Source organism: Narcine bancroftii, chromosome 5 (genome assembly GCF_036971445.1).
Source record: "Narcine bancroftii isolate sNarBan1 chromosome 5, sNarBan1.hap1, whole genome shotgun sequence".
NCBI classification, from domain to species: Eukaryota; Metazoa; Chordata; class Chondrichthyes; order Torpediniformes; family Narcinidae; genus Narcine; species Narcine bancroftii.
The window spans coordinates 207,482,973-207,502,494 of NC_091473.1; the positions used below are offsets into that span (position 1 = coordinate 207,482,973).

The 19,522-nt window shown below is 42.4% G+C and overlaps 1 long non-coding RNA gene across 1 annotated transcript in view; it reads left to right on the forward strand.

Moving 5' to 3' along the window:
- The first annotated feature begins 7 nt into the window (after window positions 1-7).
- Window positions 8-19,522, forward strand: part of LOC138762898 (uncharacterized) — a 33,396-nt gene continuing 13,881 nt past the window's right edge. Inside the window, exons 1-2 of the long non-coding RNA XR_011357230.1 lie at window positions 8-251; window positions 3,646-3,706. This is a non-coding gene — a long non-coding RNA (uncharacterized lncRNA). The remainder of the gene's footprint in view (window positions 252-3,645; window positions 3,707-19,522) is intronic.

Here is a 19,522-nt window from a genome sequence, read left to right on the forward strand (position 1 = left end):
TGTAAGTAAGGAAGGCAGAGAGTTTGTCCAGCGTCCCTCACAGAAATGAAGCCCAGCGAGGATCTGAACTATCGGAGCCTCGATAAAATATATAGGAGCATTATACAGGCTGGAAGTAAAACATAAAAGCCTGCAGACACCCTGCTTGAAGTAAAAACACAAGGCTGGAGAAACTCAGCAGTTCAAGCAGTGTCCTTTATGTAGCAAAGATAAAGGTACTTCAGCGTTTCGGGTCTGAGCCCTTCATCAAGGTATGGAAAAGTGTCGGCAAGTGTCTGAACGAAAAGGTGGGGGGAGGGTGATGGAGACCATGGTCCCAATCCCAAAGGTAGGAGGTAATAGGTGAAGGGAGGGAGGGTACAGCAGCAAGCAGGGGAGGAGGGCTGGCCAGGTGAATAGGGGGAAAGGGTTGGAGGGCTAAGGGAAGGGAGAGAGGAGAGCAGGTTAGCAGAAGCTGGAGAAGTTGATGTTAATGCTATCCGGCTGGTGAGCGCCCAGATGGAAAATCAGGGATTGTTCGTCCAATTTATGGGTGGTCTTGGTGGGATAATAAATGAGGCCATGGACAGGTACAGGAGTGGGACACAGAATTGAAATGGTTGACCACTTGGGACGTCCCTGTCACTGATAACGGACGGAGCTAAGCGATCTCCCAGATGGCGCCCAGTATTTCCGATGTATAGAAGGCCACAAAGGGAGCACTGGATGCAGTAGATCACTCTTGCGGAAACACAGGTGAAGTGTTGCTTCACTTGAAAGGCTTGTTTAGGGCCCTTAATTGTGGTGAGGGAGGAGGTGTGGCACTTCCTGCTGCTACAGGGGAAGGTACTGGGGGGTGCACTTGGTGGGGTGGGATGAGTGCATGATGGAGCAGTCCCTATGGAAGACAGAGAGGGGAAGATGTGCCTGGTAGTGGGATTATGCTCTACGTATTGAAGATGACAGAGGAAATTGGCTTGTATTTCTGAATCACAAGCTCTTTAGTTTATATTAAAGTGGAATCGTTGTTTGTTACAGGGATGTAATATGCTGATTTTAAAACATTTATTAGCGATTTGAACTAAAATAAATAATGTTGTAGGCTCGAGGGGTAAGATTATGGCCCAAATCCTGTTATATCAAAATAAAATTATTCCTTTTTTGATGAAATACATCTTTAAAGATTTTTGGAATTCCAAGGGTATAAAGGTGATGTTTTGAAGATAGACAGTTTCTTTCTTTTACTAGACTTAGGGAGAAGTTTGGGATACCATCTAATTCTCTATTTGTATATTACCAAGTGCAAGCTATGGTGATAGATAATTTTGGAAGAGAAATGATGCTACCTCAATTAACTAAGTTTGAACTTTTGATTTCGGATGCATTAAAAAAGGGATTTATTTTGCCTCAAAATAAGATGAACAAATCAGATTTAAGTAAATCTAGAATTAAATGGGAAGAAGATTTATCTTGATATATCTCAGGAGGATTGGGAAATTATGTGTCAAGATAGTGTGACTAAATTACTTAATGTAAGGTATAGTTTAGTTAATTATAATTTTTCATATCAGCTATACTTGACTCCTGAGAAGTTAAAAAGGTATGGCTTTAGTAATTCAGATTTATGTTTTAGATGTGCACTTCATACTGGAACATTTTTACATGCAGTTTGGTCTTGTGATAGGTCAACTATTCTAGAAAAATATTAAAATCTTTTTGAAGAATTATTTAAGAGTAAATTACCATTGGACCCATTAATTTTTTTTGTTCGGTTATACTGTATCTTTAGTCACTGGTTTGGGGTGGGACAAGTTTCAGATGGTGTTTGGCATTAGCAGTAGTGCAGAAATGTATTGCAATTACATGGAAAGACAGTGTGGAATTAAATATAGCCCGCTGGCGTAATGAGTTGAGATCCTGTATTTATATGGAGAAAATTACATATAATTTGCATGATAATTATTTTTTTGTTCAGATGTGGTCACCTTATTTGAAATTTATGGGTTTGGAAATATCTTAATTTTTTTTATTGTAAGTTTGACACATCACACAGCCTATCTAATTAACTGATATATATTTTTTTTGCTCCCCTTGAGGGGTCTGTTTTGATTGTTTTTTAAATATATATGTATTCTAAAATTATAAATAAAGTTTTAAAAAAAACTTTAAAAAAAAATGTGTTGGATGTGGAGGCTTAGTGGAACAGTGGGGTAGTAGGTAAGGACAAGGGAGAGTAAGAAGGTAAGAACAGGGGAAGGGCAAGCATAATACAGGCCCTTCAGCCCTTGATGTTGTGCTGACCTATAAAAACCTACTCAACAATCTAAACCTTCCCTCCCTCACACCCATCACCCTTTATTTTTCTTGCACCCATGTGCCCGTCCAAGAGACATAAATTACCCCATTTTACCAGCCTCCATCATCAATGGATTCCAGGCACCCACAACTTTGTGTAAAAACTTACCCCTGACAACTCTTTAACCCTTGAAACCCCCCAGGTAATTTTCCCCTGGTATTTACATGCTGTTTCCCCCCCCCCCCACTGTATTTAGCCCTTGTACCCCCAGGTAATTCCTCCCCCACCTTGTACAAATGTCCTCTGCTGTTTGCTGCTTCGCCCTGAGAAAAAAGTACTGGGTGTCCACCCTAAGCTTTTTGTAATCTTGCAGACCTCGATTAAGTCCCCTGTCACCCTTACTCACTCCAAAGAGAATAAACCCTAGCTCAATTAACCTTGCCTCGTAAGACAAGCATTCCAATCCAGGAAACATCCTGATAAATCTCCCTTGCACCCTCTCCAAAGCTTCCACTTCCTGTAATAAGGTGACCAGAGCTGAACACAATATTCCAAGTGAAATCTATAGAGCTACAGCATTACTGCATGACTCCTGAACTCAATCCCCTAACTAAGGTAGCCCTGGATACCATAAGCCTTCTTAACTACCCTATCAACCTGCGTGACAACTTTGAGAGAGCCATGGATTTGGACCCTCTGTTCTTCCACACTGTTAAGTATTCTGCCATTAACCAAACACTCAGATTTCATGTTTGACCTTCCAAAAAGCATCACTTCACACTTATCCAGATTGAATTCAATCTGCCACTTTTCCACTCAACTCTGCATCCTTTCTCTTTTCTGGTGTAATCTTCAACACTATTCACAACACCTCCAACCTTCATGTCATCTGCAAGCTTACTGACCCATACATCTACTTCTTCATCCGGATCCTTTTGTAACAAAAATAAATTCACAAAGAGCAGGGGTCCCAGAACAGATCCCTGTTGAACTCCACATGTCACTGACCTCCAGGTGGAATACATTCCATCTACTACTACCCTGTGCTTTATGCAGGCAAGCCAGTTCAGAATCCACCCAGCCAAGGTTCCATGGATCCCATTACCTTTCGACCTTGTCAAATGCTTTATTAAAATTGATGTACACCATATCTATAGCCCTAACTTCCTCAGTTTCTTTTGTTATTTCTTCAAGTTTCGTGAGGCACGATCTATTCCTCACAAAGCCATGCTGACTATCCCTGAGAAAGCAATACTTTTAATGTAAATCCTGTCCCTTAGAACCTGCTCCAGTAGTTTGCCCACCACTGACGTAAGATTCACTGGTTTATACTTGTCTGGATTCTTCCTATTACCTTTTTTTTAAACAAGGGGTCCTTTCTGAGGGAGAGGCCGAACAGCCAGAAGTCTTGATACCAATGACATCGGTAAGGTAAGTCAGGAGGTCCTGAAGTGGGAATGCATGGAATTGGGGAGGAAGCTGAGAAACGGGACCTCCAGGGCGGTAATCTCAGGATTACTGTCTGTGCCTCATGCTAGTGAGGGAAAACATAGCGAGATCAGACAGATAAATGCATGACAGGGGGAAGGTATGATCTTCTTTCCACTCACACACCACTTTAAGTAATCCCTATGCCATAGGTGCTCTGTGATTAATAAGCAATTGCTTAAGGTGGTCTGTGGGTGGAAAGAAAAAGTTTGAAGACCACTGTTTTAATCATCCCTCATTGACTTGTTATGTGCATGGTTTCATAACTCGAAAGGAAATGGGCCAATGACAATTTTTCTCAAGCAAAATTTTTCAGTAACAATTGGGTCCAGAGTAGTGGTTCTCAACCTCCCCTTCCCACCTTAAGCACCCCTTACTAATCACAGAGCACCAATAATGGCAGAGGGATTACTTAAAGTGGGATGTGAGTGGAAAGAAAAAGGTTGAGCACCACTGACCTATACAAAAAGGACGGGTTGTTGTCATGATTCCTACATGTCAGCTTTTAAGCTTGCTTAGTGGTTGGAGTTTTGAATTAGAAAGGATTTTTTTTGGGGGGGAGGTCTCTTGAATCTTACAATACAAAGATATAACTGTACAGTTCAAATGTGCATGATGTAAAGATCAATAAAAATATTTAAAAAAAAATGGATGGGTTACATGTAAACCCAAACAGGGCCAATATCCTGGCAGGCAGGTTTAACACAGCTTTTTGGGAGGGTTTAAGCTAATTTGGCAGGGGGCTAAAGAAGGGGGAAACAGCAGCAAAGTGAAGATGGTGTGCAGAAAGGATGACAGGCAGGTGACGAGACAAAATAATAGCCAGAGGGATGACAAAGTATATTCAAAAATGATTCTAAAGGTACTATACTTAAAATGCATGCAGCATTAGAAACAAGGTGGATGATCTTGCTGTTCAGCTACAGCTTGGAGGGCCGATGCTGTGGCCATTCCTGAGTCTCCCGGACCGGATGGAATTCACCTTTGGGTTCTGAAGGAGGTCGCTGTAAAGATTGTGGAGGCACTGGTAATGATCTTCCAGGAATGGATGGAAATCTGCTGATATCATGCCGCTTTTTAGAAGGAGACTAGCATGGCTAAAGCATTGGCTGGTCGGCAGGAAACAGTGGAACAAAGGGATCCTATTCTGGGTGACTTCCGGTTACCAGTGGTCTTTCGCAGGGGTCGGTGTTGGGGCCGCTTTTGTACGTTGTTTAGAAATGATTTAGGTTCTGGTATTTTGTGGCTAAATTTGATCCCAAAATAGGTGGTAGGGGAGGTGGTGCTGAGGATACTGAAAGGCTGCAGAGGGACTTGGAGAGATAAGGAGAACGGGCGAAGAGGGGGCAGATGAAATATGCAATGTTGGAAAGTGTACGGTCACGCACTTTGGTAGAAGAAATAGATGGGGAGAAAATTCAAAATTCCGAGGTGCAAAGGCACTTGGGAATCCTCATGCAGGATAACCTCCAGGTTGAGTCAGTGGTGAAGGCGAATGTAATGTTTGCATTCATTTCTTGAGGAGGGATGTAATGTTGAGATTCTTTTGGGCACTAGTGAGATCTCATTTGGAGTCCTGTGTACAGTTTTGGGTACTGAATTTGAGAAAAGACATGCTGGGGCTGGAGAGGGTTCAGAGAAGATTTCCTTGAATGATACCAGGAATGAAAGGATTAGAAAATGAGGAACGATTGTCAGTTCTTCGTCTGTATTCATTGGAGTGCAGAAGAATGAGGGGAGACCTCATAGAGGCATTTTTGAATGCTGAAAGCCTTGGACAGAGTAGATGTGGAGAAGATGTTTTCCCTGATAGGGATCTTAGGACAAGAGGGCATAATTTCAGGATAAAAGGACGTCAATTTAAAACTAAAAATTTCTTTAATCAGAGGGTCGTGAGCCTGTGGAACTTGTTGCCTCAGGCAGCTGTGGAAGCAAAGTTGTTGGGTGTATTTAAGGCCAAGGTTGACAGGTATATAAATAATCAGGGCATCAAGGGTTACGGGAGAAAAATCCACCCCCACACCCCTCTCCCTGGGATTCCATGCCTGGAGGTCATGAGAGATCAAGGATTCCATGAAGGGGTCGATGGTCTAAAAGGTTTGGGGACCCCTGCTCCAGTGTGGAAACTCTAGTGCTGACATTCAGAACTCCTGTGGCCCTGCCTCTTGCCATCTCTGTATGTTTCACCAACAAATCAACCCTCTGAAAAACATTACGATTCCCCACGGCACGTGACAGAGACATTTTGTGAACTGTTCCCAGCGGATTTGTTCCTTGCATTCTTCACAAACAGTCCACTCTCACATTGTCAGAATTACTGGCAATGTTCTCACTGATCTTTTCTCCTCAATTCTACACTCTGTATTTTTTATCTTCTACTACCTGCTCTACTTGGGAGGGTTTGATCTGCCTGATGTTTTTCACTGTGTCTCATTGTACATGATTATAAACAATTCGATTCAACTCTGGTCTCTCAGGAGGGGGCGTGGCGTGATGGCGTAGGAAGAGGACGTGGAGCAACACCTCCTCCAGACAGAACTAATTAAAACCCGAATTACAACTTTTGGAAAAAATTTTAGATACTTTAAGTACTGATGAATATACCCGCCTTACAACTAATAGGAAAATTAAAAGGTCAAGTTGGGAAGAAATCGACAGTTAAACAGGCTGGAAGAGTGGAAGAAACTCAGCCTACCTTGCAAAGAGCCTCCTCCCCGACCTCAATGGACGTCACTGGGTAAGATGCACTTGACTCCAACGCCAGTCTTGCGTCCTGCGGTGCAAGATGGCGCCGGTGACTGACAACGACCTTCCCCCAAAACTTCGCGCGTGTGCACAATGAATGAATGGGCCCAGGCTGTGGGATCGCTTAGCGATCCTGGGCTGGGGTGGGGTGGGGTCTGTACCCACAGTCAGGTGGTCCCGACTGTTTCATCAATGGAGGAGGAAGAAGAAGAAGACATTGCCATGCTGGCTGAAGAGGAAGAACAGTTGCTGGAGGAGGCTGCAAGCTTAACAGAGGGTAGGCCTGAAATGAATGTTTGCTTTACTTAAGTTAGATTTATCATCCATTTATCCTGTTTTAAACGATATAGTTAATCATATTGGAAGTTTGGCTATGCAAATGAATCAGGGATTTACTGAAATGAGAAGTGTGATGTCTGAGAATCGGGGAGAAATCTCTCCTGTTAAAATGGATGTTAGTAAATGTCTTCAAGCCTTTGATAAAGTGCAAGATAATTTTAAAAAGCTTGAAGAACCCTTTCTTGACTGTAAAGACGAGATGGACCAATATAAAGAAAGAGTTGATCAAATAGATTCGTTTACTGGTTGGGGGGTGCAGAAGACAGATTTGTTGTAAAAGATTGATACCTTGGAAAATCAAAGCCGGAGGAATAATGTCAAGATTGTGGGATTACCAGAAGATATTGAGGGTCTGAATCCACTTCAATTTTTCCAAAAATGGATTCCTGAGGTCTTGGGAGTGGTGGAATTCCCAGATGGACTGGAATTGGATAGAGTGCACAAGGCAGTCAGACAAAAACAATATTCCGGCCAAGCTCCTCGATCCATTTTGATCCAGTGCTTACAGTTCCAAGACCAAGAGACAATTTTGAGACTTGCGGTTCAAAATGCCAGTTTTTGCAACGGCAGGTAGAGTATTAGTGGCAAACTGTAAGATTTTTTTCAAAGGCCTGGACATTGATGAATGTCTATGCACCTAATGTGGATGATGAGGCATTCATGACAGAAGCTTTTTTGAATTTAAATCAGGTGTATGAGAATGTTTTGGTGGGGGGTTATTTCAACTGTTGTTTGGACCCTTTATTGGACAAATCTCCAAAAATGTTGGGTAAAACAAATGGTAATGAAAGAGCTGAATTTGGTAGAGATTTGGAGGAAGTTAAATCCAACAGAGAAAGACTTTTCTTTTTATTCGGCTAGACATGAATCCTACTCCAGTAATTGTGTCCTACTTTACAGTTTCCCTTGTCATCTCAATCCACATACTTGTGTGAATCCAGGGCCAGCGCTACCATTAGGCAAACTCGGCAGCCGTCTAGGGCGCAGACCTTAGAGGAGTGCTGTCAGGTTGGTCAGACGCAGGGTCGGTTCCAAGGGGTGGGGGGATTTTGTGGGCATTGCCCCCCAAATGAGGTATTGTGACCTTCAGCTTAGCGTCACTAGCGTCTAGTGTCACAACGGGATCAATGTGTGTCTTCGCTACCCATAATCCCCCACGCAGCTGGAGCTGCTCTGCCAATGCCAGGAAACACGCATGCCTGTCATCTGCTGTGCATCACGACAAGGTTGATGATACAAAGCAGGAGAAATCCCCAAGGGTCATGGGTGAGGAGCACATGGCAGCCTGCTCTGCCTTCCTACCTGCTGCCTGTCAGGGAGGCATAAAGAGGAGGCAGGTAGGCACCTAGCAGCTCTGAAGTTTTACTTTATATATTTTTTGTATAGGTGTGATAATTGTTTGCTGTGTATTTTGTATGTGTGTATGTGTGTGTGTATATATGTCCTGTTTGTCTCTTTTGTGTTTGTTTCTTGTCTGACTGTAAGCAAAGTATTGTCCTAACATGACGGGTTGGTTACGCCAAGTAACCTTAAAAGGTGTATAGGCTTAAAGGTGTGTGAAGTAAAAGGTTATAATGTTGTGATGCCCTTGGCGGAGGTCTGCATTTTACCGAGTGCCCTTTAGTTCAAAATGATTTGAGTGCCAAAATATTTTCTTTAGTATTTGAGAAGCTAATGAAGGGTTGATGTATTGCTTAATCTTGCAATTTAAAATACATTTAACAGTTTCAAGTTTTGTACTTTTCATTTTTTTCTACAAAACATTTGTTTTTGAAAATCGAAGTTGGCAATTTTTTTTGCGGGGTGCAAGTTGTTGCCTAGGGCACCACATAGTCTTGTGTGAAACAGTTGCCTCTTGAGTCCCTTTAAAATCTTTGACTCTCACTTTAAATGTGTGCCCTGTAGTTTCAGACCATCCTCCCCAGGGGATAAAGTCAATGTTAATTTACCTGAACCATGCCGGCATGATCTTGTATACATCTATAACATCGCCCACCTCGTTATAATGCTCCAGGGAGAGAAGTCCCAGCCTATCTAACTTCTCATAATGTAAGCCTTCCAGTCCCAGTAAAATCTTCAGGAATCTTCCAACTTGGTGACATCCTTCCTATATCACTGAGTGACCTGAAGTCCATGTGCGATCTCACCAAAGACTTGTATGTAACATGTCATCCCAACTGTGGTACTCAGTGGCCTGTCCCAAGAAGCCAAGGATTCCAAGGCCGCCCGGCTACTCCACACCGATCAATATCCTCTCATTGCTGTTTCCCACACCTCACATCTTTCTGGATGATGAAACATTTTTCCAGTAGTTGGCGCTGGCACAGCCATTCACACTATGAAAGTGGAAAAACCTCCAATAGGATTGTCGTGCTCTCCTCAGCGTCCTTCTTGGGATGCAATGCCCCGATGTTTCCACTGTGGGTAATCCCTTATGAATGCGAGCAGTGAGAATGTGACCACATTCAAACATGACAAGCTGCCAATCTCTGTGATATTTGTTCTGGACATGGCTGGACATGGTGGTAGGTGAGCTCCCAGAAGTGGTGAGGGAATTAGGATGGGACAGGTATCTTTTCCACTTTGATAATCCATTTTTTAATATATTTGATTTTAAATCGAAACATACACTCCAGGAGAAAACTGAAAGATAAGCCACAGGGAATGATTTCAACAACTTATTACAAAAGTCGACATAGCAAGACCCCAAGCACTGACCCACCCTCCACCACATTGCTTCAAACTCCTTTCCTGCTCCACAATATCAATACCCTCTCCCCCACTGCTCTCTTCATTGTCACTGACCCCACTTGCATTCCCAAAAATTAAACCTACCTGTCTCTCCCCACCCATCCACTGTCACACACCCTGACATTTTTCCACTGCCATGACCCCTCCTGTCCCTCCCAACCCAATTCTTTTCCAGGATCCCCAGTGCATAGAAAGGTTTATCTCCTGAAATGAACAGTTGCAGTGCAGTAGCCTAGGATTGCTGAGGGAATGAGAGGGAGAATCCATTTCGGAACATCAGCAGCTTCACCGGGATTTCCTGACGGAAGGTGGTGCCTGTATCCGTTGGTCATTGCTGTACCTGGAATGTGGACAGAGAAGTGAGATATTGTGTTTTGTAAGAGGCAGCACAGACCATGACCTGGAAGGATGGGTAAAATAAATAAAGGGGACTGTCCTTATTTGAGGAGACGGACCCTCCGAGATGGGTGGTTCCCCCCTTTTCTAGGACCCTCCTGGTTAAGGGGTCTGTCACACTTGCAGATAATGGATCCCATGGGAAAATGGTCTATTTTTCTTCTAGGAGATGGTCCCTCACGGACAGGTGGTCTCTCAACATTCTCTGAGGAGGTCCCTAAAGGAGCGGCAGTCTGAAGCCCAGTTGGGGTCTGAAGTGAGATCTGCCCTCGGGCTCAGGTTTTCGGAGCAGAGATCTTCCTTGTTCACCTGAACACATCTCTTGTTTGATTTCAATGCTGGAGCCCAGGATCATTGTCCCAAATACTCAGCAACGTTCTATCACATTTGCTATGTCAAAGCCCAGAGAACAGGAGTAAGGTTTAATGTTCCAGGGTTGTGCAGGTCCCCCGACTGCATCCGCTGTTGATTGTGCTATAGTTGGGATTCGAGAATCTGAGAACACAATATAGTGAGAAATGGAAGCTGGAAGATGGGTTTCATGGGTTATCTCTGATATTGGTCATTTGGTTACCTTGACCACAGTGACAAAGGTGCTGTAGAGGAAACTGATAATGAACAGAATGGCGAAGGCAGCAACTGTAAGCACGTTGTCATCTCCATCCAACTCTCCTGGTTCTTCCTTTCCTTCCTCTCCTATCCATTCAGTGCAGGCTTCTGCAGTGATTGAGAAAGTAGGAAAGTTAGTTTCCCACATATGTTTCATGAAGACCAACAACGTCTCAATAAAATGAAGACAGCAAGAGAACATGAGCCATTTCATGAGGTTCTGGATTATCTGGAACCAATTACGTTTTCTGACTTTACCATTAAAACTTTGGGTCAGCAAAAATTCCAGAATCTCAGTGTGAAAATAACCTTTGGATCTAGCATCAATTATGTCCTTGTAAAACGGTGTGAACATGTCTGTAAATCTCTTCCCTCCAAAATGTCTGTGGGACAGATGTGAGTCCTGAACTGTATTAAACTGAGGAAAAAGTTGCATGTCTGATGTTCACTTTTTTTGGACAACTGAGTTCACTATTCAGACAAAGTTCTGAACCTCAAAGAGCGATGAAGAAAGATGAGCAAGTTCAAGGTGGATCTTTGGCCCAGTCACCGTTCCCACTCGTTGCTGAATGAAGCACAATATCTTCTCCAAAAACAGGGCAGGCATTCTCCACCTGAAGAAGCAGCTATTTCAAAGGAAAAGGAGTTTGTCCTCTGTTATTTCAACCTACAATTCATTTGCATATTCCAGGGGTCCCTGGAGGTACTTTCTGGAAGCAGGTTTGCATTCACGACAAGTGCAGCTACTGAAGTACCATGGAAACTCATGGAATTCTGAAGACACAGCCTGTTGAACGACTTAACTGATAACACGGAGTGGCTGTTTGAGTCACTTCCCATCCACCAGCCGATGACAAGACGGCTCCTAGAAAGGCAGGACGCTGCTGTACAAAAATTTGATTTGCCTGTATTGTTGAATGGCAGAATCCCAGTGGACACTCATTATGATTACTCCATTAACTTTGTTTTTACCATATGGTTTTCAGCGAATTCTGGAACCGTAAACGGAACGAGAGAGTAGCGACCTTTTACCAAGCCTGGATAGCACAAAAAAACCCTCTAAATGAACTGAACAAAAAGAAATACTTTCTTCTAATCCACTCCGTCAGTTTCCCTTTAACATCCTGAAAACACTGAATGTGTCTTCCTTCAGCTGTCCAGATTTCCGAGGATACACCATCATTTAATTTGGCCATTTGAATTGCAGCAGAGTTGAGGAGAGGGGAGGAGCTACAAATGGCAGAGAGAGGTGAGTCATGCTTGTGTTTCAAAAGAGTTAAAAAGGCAACTGAAGGATTAAGCAGAGTGTTGATTTGTGGGAGTGAGTAATTAAGATAATTGGAAGGGTTAAATAAAAAGAGGGGTAGCTAAAGGAGCAGCGCAGGGAGAGAGTGGAGCTCTGAGGCTTTGGCAAGCAGAGGTTGAGAAAGATCTTGTTAACAGAGAGGTTAAGGCCAGGTGAGGTAGTTTAAATCCTTTAATTAAATTTAGATAATGGAGTCGGCTAGGGCAGCGGGTTGTTCTAGTTGCGGGATGTGGGAAATCTGAAACAGCACACTGGTCCCTGATGACTATCCTGCAAAAATGTGCATCCAGCAGCTCCTTACAAAGTGAGTTAGGGAAGTGGAGTTGGATGAACTGCGGATCTTGAGGGAAGCAGAGGCAGTTGGTAGAAAGGAGTTTCATGGAGATAGTTAGCCCTAAAAGGCAGGAAGCAGGTAACTGAGGTGTAGAATGCTATCTTTAACTCATTCACTGCTCGGGCACGTCCTGTGCTTTCTCAGGACATTCCGCTCTAAGTTCATAGAAATGTTTAGCCTGTTCAGTAAATTCTTCTATGTGATCAACACTCTACTAATCTTCATATTACTTACACCAATTGATAAAGAAACTTTCTGCACGCTTTATTTCCTTCTTTTTTTTTTAACTGATCGATAATGACTCTTCTTTGGAACTTAAACTCTGACTTCCCCAACTGGGCTTTCTTTGGATCAAGTCTGAATCCAACCCTCTGATTTCAAATATTTCCTTCAATTGCTCCACGTGTTTCTTTTTAAAGTACAATTTTGTAATCAGCAATTGTCTCTGAATTGTACAGAAGGGTGATTATTAACTCAATCTTTCTTTGGCTTGGCTTCGCGGACGAAGATTTATGGAGGGGGTAAAAAGTCCACGTCAGCTGCAGGCTCGTTTGTGGCTGACAAGTCCGATGCGGGACAGGCAGACACGATTGCAGCGGTTGCAGGGGAAAATTGGTTGGTTGGGGTTGGGTGTTGGGTTTTTCCTCCTTTGCCTTTTGTCAGTGAGGTAGGCTCTGCGGTCTTCTTCAAAGGAGGTTGCTGCCCGCCAAACTGTGAGGCGCCAAGATGCACGGTTTGAGGCGATATCAGCCCACTGGCGGTGGTCAATGTGGCAGGCACCAAGAGATTTCTTTAGGCAGTCCTTGTACCTTTTCTTTGGTGCACCTCTGTCACGGTGGCCAGTGGAGAGCTCGCCATATAACACGATCTTGGGAAGGCGATGGTCCTCCATTCTGGAGACGTGACCCATCCAGCGCAGCTGGATCTTCAGCAGCGTGGACTCGATGCTGTCGACCTCTGCCATCTCGAGTACTAACTCAATATTGGTTAGATATTAATACCGTTAATACGGTTGGTTGCCAATTACAGGGAAGGGGATGTGGACAGTGCAGAGTACCCCTGTGGCATTTCCCATCAACAATAGGAGTACTATTTTGGATATTGTTAGTGGGGATGACCTACCAGGAACAAGTTGAAATAGTCACGTCTCTGGCATAGAGGCTGGTCACCGAGCTCAGAAGGAAAGAGAAGAGGAGAGTGATGGTGATTGGGGACTTGTTGGTTAGACAAGTGGATAGGGGGTTCCGTGAATGAGATTGAGGCTTCTGGATGGTTTGTTGCTTCCCAAGTGCCAGGGTCAGGGATGTCTCTGATTGAGTTCATAGCATTCTGGAGGGGGAGGGGGAGCAGCCAGAATTTGTGGTCCATGTGGGAGCCAATAACATAGAGAGGAGTAGGGATGAGGAGGAGTCACGTGATGGAGTAGTGGCCGGACGGTGAACTCCAGCCCTCTCCAGAAAAGTCGGAAAAAACAAAGGAAAACACAAAGGCACAAAAATAAAAATTAAAGAAAAGTGAGTATAAAGGTGGAAAGAAGATGGCGACGAAAAAAGAAAAATCGAAATCAATGGTAAGAAGAGAGGAAGAGAAGACAACGGAAGAAGAAGGAGAAGGCCTTACCTGTTCGAAGAGGCCCGCGGTGGAGAGAGAAACCCGCTCCCTCAGGTCGGAAGAAAGTGGACTACAAAAATGGCTCGCTGAGCCGAGTAAAAGTGCGCAACCGCGCATGCGCGAGGAGTCGCGCATGCGCGATGCGCATGCAAAAAAACACACCGACGGGAGGGGTGACCAGCTGGGGAGTCGATCTCCACAGCCGGCAATGACAGCTCCAGATCACCTGCAGCAAGAGGAGAACATAAAAGACAACGAAAACAAGAAAGAAGAAAAGGGCAACAAAGAAACAACAGATGGCCAACCCAGAGGAAGAAGAAGAGGAAGAGGAAGAGTACAGTGAAATAGAAGAAGAAGGGAAAGGCAAGATAAAGGATATACTTTCTCTTATTAAAGAATACATTGAGTCATTTAAAGAATGGTAAGCGCAAGAATTTAATGATTTAAGAAGAAGAATAAACAATACAGAAGAGAAAATGAATAAAATAGATATGACCTTAACAGAAATGGGAAAGAGAATGGACAAGATGGAAGAGCGGGAAGCAGCAGTAGAAATGGAGGTAGAGGACTTAAAAAAGAAATTAGAGGAATCTAATAAAAAAGTTATAGAGACACAAGAACTGTTAGCTCAGAAAATAGATATAATGGAAAATTATAACAGAAGAAATAACATAAAGATAGTGGGCCTTAAGGAAGATGAAGAAGGCAAGAATATGAGAGAGTTTATAAAAGATTGGATCCCGAGGATCCTAGGATGTCCAGAACTACAGCAAGAAATGGAAATAGAGCATTGGCCTTTAAACCACAACCACAACAAAAACCAAGATCTATTTTAGTAAAATTCCTAAGATATACTACAAGAGAAAAGGTACTGGAGAAGACAATGGAAAAAGTAAGAGAGGGCAACAAGCCACTGGAGTACAAAGGGCAAAAAATCTTCATTTATCCAGATATAAGTTTTGAACTCCTAAACAAGAGAAAGGAGTTCAATACAGCAAAGGCGATTTTATGGAAGAAAGGGTATAAATTTATACTAAAGCATCCAGCGGTATTGAAAATATTTATTCCAGGACAACAAAACAGACTATTCTCGGATCCAGAGGAAGCACGAAAATTTGCAGAACAATTACAAAATAGACTGAGGGATGAAGACGTGTAACGAGAGTACAAAAGACTGAAAACTAAAAAGACACACAAGTTTTGAACTCCTGAAGAAGAGAAAGGAGTTCAATACATCGAAAACGATCTTATGGAAAAAAAAACTATTCTCGGATCCAGAGGAAGCAAGGAAATTTGCAGAACAACTACAAAACAACCAGAGAGATGAAGATATGTAATAAGAGTAAAAATTACCACAATTTATATGTATGTGGGTAAAGAGGTATATGTGTGTATATGTATAATGTGCATACATGAATGTATCCGTATTTAGAGGAAAATATAGATAGTATAGACAAGAATTAATAAGGGAAGGAAATGGAATAGAGGGAATAAGGAGGGAACTAAAAGAGTGACCTTTGTTACATATGAAAAGTGAAATCTTTTCTGGGGGGGGGCTGGGTGGGGAGGAGTTGCGGTCACTGCAAAATCAACTGACGCTTGCGAGTGAATTCGCAAATCCAAATGGAGAGGGGAGATGTGGTTGTCCGACAAGGGATAAAGGACAACTCAGGAGGGGAAGGGGAGATTGGGGATAAAGAAGATAGAAATAGGAGAATAAGGAAAATGTTTGATGTTTTAGGAATGTTGTCTTATAAAGGATTTAAAACAAGAAAACAGAAATGGATAAGAAGGAAAGGTAATGATGGAGAAACGGAAAGGGAAGATAAACAAAGTATAAAATGGCTACGTTGAACTATATGACTTTAAATATTAATGGAATACATAACCAAATTAAAAGGAAGAAACTGCTAAATTTACTGAAAAAAGAAAAAATTGATATAGCATTTGTGCAAGAAACACATTAAAAAAATTTTGGAAAGATCTAAATCAGATATTAAATAAAATAACAGAAAACAATATACCAAAGAATCCAGAGATCTTCCTCCTAAGCAACATAAAAAACCAAGAATTTGGAATTGATTTGGAGGATGCACAAAAAAGATTTGTTAAGATAGCTCTAGCCGTAGCAAAAAAATGTATTATGTCAACCTGGAAATTGGAAGATAATTTGAAAATACAACAATGGTATATCGAAATGAATAAATGTATTCCATTAGAAAAAATATCATATAGTTTAAGAAATAATATTGAAATATTCGAACAAATATGGGAGCCTTACATTAAATACAATAGCAAAAACCTACTGGGGACAATCATTACCTAAGTTAACGGAAGGAAAAGGAAATGAAAAGAATGGACTCAGTAGAATTTCTGGTGTATTTTTATTGAATGACAACATTGTCTGACTGGTTTAATGTATCCTAGATTGTATACCTTAAATGGACGGGAGGGGGGAGGTAGGGAGGGTGGGATGGGAGGAGGGAGGGGGGGGGGAGAGAAAATGGCACTGTATTTGTGTGAAAAGGAAAAAGTGTGTACCATGGTTAATGTGATTTATGGTGTGAAAAATAAAAAATAAAAAAAAAGAGAGAGGAGTAGGGATGAGATCTTTAAGAGGGAGTTAGGAAGAATTTTAAAAAGCAAGACCCCAAGGGTGGTAATTTCAGGCCACTTGCCAGAGGGGAGGAACAGGAAGTTATGGCAGATAAATGCGTGGCTGAGGAGTTGGTGCGGGGGCAGGGGGTTCAGATTTGTGGATCATTGGGGATCTCTTCTCGGCAAGGTCTAACCTCTACAAAAAGGATGGGCTGCACCTGAACTGGAGGGGGACCAATATCCTGCCAGGCAGGTTTGCTAGAGCTTTTGGGGAGGGTTTAAACTAGTTTGGCAGGGGATGGGAATCAGAATGTGAGTGGAGATTAGGATAGAAGGGAAGCAGGGTGTTAGGGCCAAGAAAGAGGAAAACAAAAAATAAAGTCAAAAATAACGTGCAGCAAAGATGACAAAAGGTGAAAAGACAGAATAACTTGCTATTCAATAGAAATACAGCAAAATCGGCAACAAATACTGGTCTAAGGGAACTGTACTTAAATGCACGGAGCATTAGGAATAAAGGTGATGACCTTGTTGTACTGCTACAGACTAAAAGATATGACACTGTGGCCACCACCAAGACATGGCTTAATGATGGATGTGATTGGTAATGTCTAAGAGTACACAGTATATAGGAAGGGTAAGGAGGTTGGTAGAGTGGGTGGCATGGCAATGATATTAAATCACGAGAAAGAAGGGATATGGGGACAGAAGTGTGGAATCCTTTTGGGTTGAGTTAAGAAATGGCAACAGTAAAAGGACCCTATTAGAAGTTATATACAGGACCCCAACAGCAGCTGGGAAGTGGACGACAGCTGGAGATAGAAAAATTATGTCTAAAGGAAAATGTCCAAATAATTCTGTGGGATTTGAACATGAAAGGGGATTGGGAAAGTCAGGAAGGTACTTGATCTCAGGAGGGAGAGTTTGTAGAATGCAATGGGATGGCTCTTTGGAGCAGCTGTTGATAAGGCCACCAGGGGATTGGTGGTTTTCGATTGGGTGATTAGGGAACTAAAGGTAATGGAACCCTTAAGAAGTCGTGGACATAATATGATAGAGTTCAGTTTCAAATTTGAAAAAGAAAAGCTGATATCAGGTGCGTCAATATTTCAGTGGAACAAAGGGAATTTCAGTGGGATGTGAGAGGAACTGGCCTGGGAACAGAGGACTGGGAAAAGTCAACTTGATGGAAGGACAGCAGAGCAGAATTGGAGGATATTTCTACAAGAAATGAAGAAACTGCAGGATAGCTAAATTCCTAGAAAAAGGGAAAATGATGAATGGAAAAAAGGCACAAATATAGATATCGAGAGAGGTTGATGCTAAAATAAAAGCAAAAGGGAGGGCATAGAAGGAAGCAAAAAAATAGTGGAAGAACAAAGGACTGGGAAACTTTAAAAACTTACAGAAAATGACAGAAAGTCAGTAAGAAAGAGAAAAACAAATTATGAAAGGAAGTTGGCAAATAGCATACAAAAGGATATTAAGAGTTTTTTTTTAAATATGAGGAGTAAAAGAGACCTGAGTAGATGTTAAAAATGATGGTGGAGAAATTATAATGGGTAACAAAATGAAGATTTGGCATCTTCACTGAGGAAGATCATGGCAATATACTTGATAGAGGGCTCAGGGAATAGAATTAAGTAGAGTCAAGATTACTAGAGAGATAGTGCTTAGTAATAAAGATAGACAAATCTCCTGGACTGGATGAAGTGCACTCACAGGTTCTGAAGGAGGTGGCTTTCCTTACCTGTGAGAGTCCAGGTCTGTCCAGCTGGAATTTCCTGTTTTGGTTGTGGTATCCAAACTGCTCAGTACTGCACATGTGATCTAACCTATAGCATAACTCCTCCCCCTTGCTGTCCTGTTATCCTGATATAAAGACTACCCTTCCTGTTTGAATCTTTCTCCAGCTTGCTGCAAGGCAAATGATTTCTGCACTTGGAGCCCTTGGTCTCTCTGAATCTTTACTGCATTCATTTCTGCACCATTTGGATAATATTTGGCCCAAAATAATTCTGCTGGTGTTTGCCACAGAAATGTGCAGTGATTTGACCTGTTATGATTCTGCTTCTTGCTCAAGCCTTCCAGAGGCACTGCTGATGGCCTGCCAGCCTTGTGAGTGAGACCAATTTGGAAATCTGGCTTTCTGTCCGACCACTGATAACTTTCATGAACAGGTGCAGCAAGACCACATGGCTGCAGGCCTTAGCTCTTCACTGTTGAACAATCGCCCTTTCTTTCTGAAACTCTCCATTTTCTGCCTGTGCAGTAAATGCCTTCACAAAGTTGAAATATAGGATCTCTCCCATACCACTGTATTTAACATGTGTATTGGGAGTGTTCCATTCTTCAGATGGGTGAAACTATACTATATACATATACAGAAATATAAACATATCCAGTGAAAGATAGACTGGAAACCATTGATCCATTCACCTGTTCCTTCCATCTATCAACATCTTCCACCCGTCATGTCCAAGTCCTTCATTTACTGTGTCCAAAAACACACCAGCAAGGAACATCCTCAACTGACACCTTCTTTGTACATGGACACATAGATACACTTAACCTCTGATGGGGTCGTCTCAGGTTTCAGACAGGCTTGGAGCTGACACAAAGTAACATCTCATGATTTTTGATGATTGATATTCAATCGTTCAACATATTTTCATTCTGACTGACTTGATGAAAAGGGATTTAACTTTGTTTGTTCAAGTGAAGGACAATTTCATAGTGAGGTAAACTACACTGTTATAGGCTTAACCATCAGTTGAGGGGTCGCCAGGGGTGTGGTTGGCCATCCAGTCCTTGGCAATCTCCTCTGAAGAGAATCTGGTGACCTGACTCATCTCCATCTCACTCAATGGAGAGGTGGACTCAAGAGTGAATCTACTGGGAACATAATCTCTTTCATTCATCTTCTGTCCATCTGCAATGTTCTGCTCTTACAACAAGCTGGGGAACTTTTACATCACGAGTGCCCTCACCACATCTAAAAGTAAAGTCGTTCACCCTTTCCTTCATATTCTTGAGTAGGTCAGAAGCCTCTTACATGTTACTGTTGTAT